Genomic DNA, 6000 nt, shown 5'->3' on the forward strand with positions numbered 1-6000 from the left:
AAAGAATTTGAAAAACAATAGATACATGTATATGCATAACTGAATCACTCTGCTATGCACCTGAAACTAACACAACATTGTTAATCAACTATACTCCAATATAAAATAAAAATTAAATTAAAAAAACACAAAAAAACCTTTAAAGTCGCAACATATCTAAAAAAATAAAAGAGTAGTCGACATTCATATCAACCATTTCACAGCTCAGCTCCCTGCAGTAAGTGGATATAAGAGGAAACCAAACTTTAACTCAATGTCTAAGTACCTTTGTTTTGATTGCCTCCTCTTTACTCCATAGGTGAGGGAGGGAATCTCACCCAATGATTTCAACCCAATTTGCAACACCCAAACTGGACAGATGGGACTGGCAGTCGTTTACTAGTCACATATACTCCCAGCGCAAAAGAAAAGGACACCGTGCCATGCAGGGCCACCCTGGGGGTGCGCTCTGGAACAGGGTGATCAACCAGAGGCTGGGAGAGGCAGGTTTTGTAGTAACAAGAGGGTGGGTGACCCCTGGTTCCAGGGGGAGGATGAGATTGGCTTGTTTGAATAATTCTGGGGGCTGTCAGAAACCTGCTCCTGAGGGATAAACAAGCCCTGTGCCTGGCTCCTGCAAGGAGTGAAGTTGTTTGGCTGGCGGACCCCATCTGTGGGAGCAGAGTAGGGAAACTTGCAGTTCTGCCACTCAAGGTCCTCCCAGTTTTCCCCACATGTCAAGCACACAATACTGAGCTTTAACTTAAGGGCATATTCCAGGACCTTATACATTGAGGGCTGTCCAGTCACTTGATGGGATAATGAGAGGGCAAGGTGACCAGTGGTTGGCATGCTCAACGGGCACTTCCTTGTTTAACTGTGTATCTTTCCCATTAAGCTGGAAACTTCCTGTGGACAAGGGCTGTGTCTCTCTCGCTTCCCACTGTCATCTCAGCTCTGCACAGAGCACAGTACATCCATTCATTAGTTGATTAATGCCTTCATCGGCTCTGGAAGATCCTCTGACGTCACCATTTTATAAATCTGATTTGAGGGGGCTAGTTCAGCTTCATGTTGACAGAGAGGAAACATATTAACTTCACCATCTTGTCATCTTCAATTTTGCAGCATCGCCTAATCCTATCCTACTTCATAGAGCTCCCGGGAAAACAAATACTAAGTTTCAATCTCTTAATATTGTTTTTTGACATGCCTGTTGAGAGTCTAAGGGCTACGAAAATATAACCTCGGCAGAAACAGGGAACAAAAAGAGCCAGTCTCTAGCCAGTGAAAGTGAGGGTGATTGTGTTGGCTGATATATGCCAAGAATCCTTTCCTCCAGTGCTCACTGCAGATGTCAGGAGTGGTACACGCCTTTGTGCTGCTCTCTTCAATGTGTATAATTCTGGAAAATGAGTCAGCCTGTTTGCTTCCCCCTTACTCCCTCTTTAAAATTCAAAGGCAAGGCCCAGCCCCAAATACTGTTTCTTAAATGTTGACTCAAGAACAAAATATACTGAGAGACCATTGTTTAAAGTGAATCTAGCAAGAGCTGCCCAGAAAAGAAGTAAAATAATGGACACCAGTATCCAGATGGCTTTTCTGGTGAATCAGTTGGATTAAATCCTATCTAGTATCCACAAGCTTCCTTCTCATATATTGTAATTTTTCACTGTTTTGGCTGATACAATTTCAATTAATAAAGTACACATGACACAGCAGCCACTTGAAAGTGATATCAGTGAGAAGAAAATGATCTGTAATGAACTGTTTCAACCGATTAGAAAATATTTCACTCTTCACAATTTTCCCCCTCTTAATTAATCCTTAGTGGAAAGAATTCTGAAGACTTGAATCTCCATTTTATAAGCTATCTGGGCTTGGAGATCACAATCTCTCCAAGCTTCAATTTCCTCATCTGTGTAAAGTGGGGACAATAATACTTGTCTTGCCAAGTCATCTTGCAAAATAAATGAGATAGTACCCCTGAAAACACTTTGCAAAGTACAGAATGTTATGTACAAATGTTAAGATACTATCAGACCAAAAGTTCTTTGGTATTTTCATTTCATGCTTTTTCCCCCCTGAATCCTCCAGTTATTTTTCTGTCAGTAAGTGAAATAAAAACTAAAATGTTGCTATCACTACTGAAGCTGATCTCTGTAATTTCACTACTCCTACATGGGCAGCCCAAATGCAATCTCAAACTCCCAACCCAGACTCCAAACAGAACTCGTCTATGGAATAATGATTAGAAGTTTGGTCTCCAGACCCAAGTGCCTGGATTAGAGTCTTGTTCTGCTGAGTTCTCTCTGAGTCTCTGCTCCCTTTACCACAATATTGGAATCATAATGGCTTCTCCTTCATAGTTCTGATGAGCATGAAATGGATTCACATATGTTGTGTATCTAGACAGTGCCAGACATGTGGTAAGCCCTCAGTAGATCCAGTTGTTATTAGCTGTATTACCTCCAGACTCTTTCCACCTGCTTCTCCCCCGACCTGGTGCCCTAATATCCAGCAGGTTTCCTGTATCCTTGGGGACCCGAGGGCTAGAGCCTCCTACGCTGCCATCTTTCTGATATCATTCCTCATTCCTCGATTTCTAACCCATTTTCACTTCCATCTCCTCTTTCTCCTTTTCTTTTTCTTTTTTTAATCCCCTCTTCTCTAATCAGTGTCACCTGGCCCCAAGTACTTTTCAATTTAACAATGCTTTGTAAAGATACTCCGATACTTTGGGTGCACAAAAATATTGCTAGTCAAGGTTAAATGGTATTTAGAATTGATATGAAATGAAGGTAGTCAAACTTAAAAGAAAATTAAACTCTTCCAGGGTAGTCTCTTAATATTAGGAATCAATTTTTAGACAAACAGCATCTATTACTGAATGCTTAGCTAGATTTGGAAAGAAACTCTTAGTTTCTTTATGGTTTAATCCAGAGATTTCTCTGTATAACCAGAATACTCAGTAAGTAGTACATGAATAATGACACTAAAGCCAGGGCCCGCTATGTAATCTGCCAGGTCCAATGCACATTGAAAACGCAGAGTCCCAGCTGAATGGGGGAATCAATCTTCCCTTCCCACCAGGTCCTCTACCCCAACCCACAGACGACCACCGACCCTCAGGGACTGCAGCCTCCTCCCAGGACACAGTACCTACGTGGGCACTGGGCAGTACCTGGAAGGGGATGGACCAGAGCACCCAGTGCTGCTCCCCTCCCAGACTCCTCAGGCGCGTGCAGACACTGACCATCCAGGTGCCCACATCCAGGCCCCCAGACAGGGGAAGGCGATGGCAAAACGGGGGCTTCCTCCCAACCAAGCCGTCCTGTCAGTTGCTGCCTCGACTGAGAGTGGGCAGGGGTGGCCCAGGCACCAGGTAGCCAAGAATCCATCCCAGGAAGGGGGAAGGAGGTGAGACAGGCAGAACCACGTGGGAGCCAGTCTCGAAGCCCCCAGCACGTGCTCCCTTCAGAACACAGGTTCAAAGATAAAAGTATTAAGATTTCAAGACAGCAATTACCGAGCATTATACCCCAAGCACAGAGCTCTTCTGAGTGAGTTCAGTGCAACTGCACTTGTCCCTGCTGAGGCAATGTAGTTAAACATCAACTGAAAAGAACAATAAGTATATTATCCATCAAAGCTAAGGTTCTCCCTACTCAGCCATAAAAAAAAGAATGAAAGAAGACCATTTGAAGCAACATGGATGGACCTAGAGATTATCATAGTAAGTGAAGTAAATCAGACAGAGAAGGGCAAATATCACATGATATCACTTATACGGGGAATCTAAAATATGATACAAACTGACTTATTTACAAAACAGAAACAGACTCACAGACATAGAAAACAAACTTACAGTTTCTACAGGGGAAAGAGCGGGGTGGGGATAAATGAGGAGTTTGGGATTAGCAGATAAAAACTACTACATATAAAATAGATAAACAACAAGGACCTACTGTATAGCTCAGGGAACTATATTCAAACCATAACAGTAAAGAATATGAAAAAGAATATATAAAAGAAATGTATAAAAGAAACTGAATTACTTTGCTGTACACCTAAAACTAACACAATGTTGTAAATCAACTATACTTCAATAAAAAATTAAAATTAAAAATTTTTTTAAGTTAAGATTCTATTTCTATTCTTATCAGTCATTAACTAGTGTTTACTCAGTACCTACTGAGCCTTGTATTGGAATTAACTAGGATTGCTGCATTTTAGAAAGATGGAATCCAGGTACATACTTAATTGCATGAAACAACCTTTCTCGAATAATATTGGATTATTAGGATACTGATGATGAGAAAAAGGAGGAAGAAGAGGAGGTGGGAGAAGAAGGAGGGGAAAGAGGGAGGGAGGAGAGAAAAGTGGAACAAGGTGGAAAGATCAAACAGAGCTCATATTTTTAGTAAATCCCAACAGTTCCTACTAATTTCTTCTTGCTGATAAAAAAAACCCATATAATATGTCAATTAGGCATGATTAGACAGAATTCAGACAGAATAATGTCAATTGTTTATGTCATTAGTCACATAACTAGTTTAACTTGCTCTGAGTTTTCCTATTATAAAGCAAATATAACACAATTTACTGAAAGCATTTTACCAGGCTCTAAGAACACCACGAGCTATTACTTTTGTTTCCTAGGCATATATTTATGCAATTTTATTTTCACAGTGTGTTTAGCTTGTTTAAAAAAATACTTAACAGGGCTTCCCTGGTGGCGCAGTGGTTGAGAGTCCGCCTGCCAATGCAGGGCACACGGGTTCGTGCCCCGGTCCGGGAGGATCCCACATGCCGCGGAGCGGCTGGGCCCGTGAGCCACGGCCACTGAGCCTGCGCGTCCGGAGCCTGTGCTCTGCAACGGGAGAGGCCACAGCGGTGAGAGGCCCGCGTACGGCAAAAAAAAAAAAAAAAAAAAAAAACTTAACAATGATGTTTCTGCAAATGTTCTTATTTACAGGTTGAGCTGTAGTTATAAAAACTCATTTTGTTTGCATCTGACTTTCAGAATTTGTAGAATGACATTTATATTAGCTACCCCCCCAAAATGAGTTATGTTTTACTGCTGCTATTACTATTATAGCAGAAGACAGAAGATCAAAGTTAATCTAAAGAACCTACAAAGATTTTTAAAATTTTTAAAATTTTTAAAAATTTTTTATTGGAGTATAATGTTGTGTTAGTTTCAGGTGAACAGCAAAGTGAATCAGTTATACATATACATATATCCACTCTTTTTTAGACTCTTTTCCCATATAGGTCATTACAGAGTATTGAGTAGAGTCCCCTGTGCTAGAGTAGGTCCTTATTAGTTATCTATTTTATATATAGTAGTGTGTATTTTTAAGGATGTCCATTTTACGTGTTACTTGTAATGATCTTCTTGAATACTATTAAAGTACCAGTCCAGTAGCCTGCTCTGCCTTTCCAGTTTTGATATTAATTTATGACATATAAACACATTTTTAAGAGACTTTTTTCCTTACCCTGCAAAGAATCGTGACTGTTGGGTATATGGGATGAGCTCTGATGACTATTTATTGAGTGCCTACCATGAGCTGTATATCTTCTAAATATCATGTAATAATATGACACTCACAAGAGCCATTTGATGTAAATGCTACTCATCCCCACATTTTCTTGTTTAACAGATGAAAAAACTGAGGTTCAGGTAGATTAAGCAATTTGACCAAGGATGAAACGATCCCTAAGTGGATTCAATCCATTCCTGAACGACTCCAAAACTGTAGCTATTTCCTATCTGCGAGGCTGCCTTCCTTCTCATAGTGGATAACTTTATATTTAATCCTGTGAGACAGTTGTCAAATTTTTAGTGTGAAAAGAGGTGCGGTACACATTTAATAAGCCTCAGCGTTTTCCAAAATAAGCTAACATCCCTGATTACATATGCATAAGTTTTGACGTTCTTTCATTGAGCTTGAATGTAGGAGCTCTAATGATCAGTACCCTCAACTCAAAAACAACAGTAGTTTAAGCCTTTGA

The sequence above is a fragment of the Mesoplodon mirus genome (assembly GCF_964341445.2).
Source record: "Mesoplodon mirus genome assembly, chromosome: 17".
NCBI classification, from domain to species: Eukaryota; Metazoa; Chordata; class Mammalia; order Artiodactyla; family Ziphiidae; genus Mesoplodon; species Mesoplodon mirus.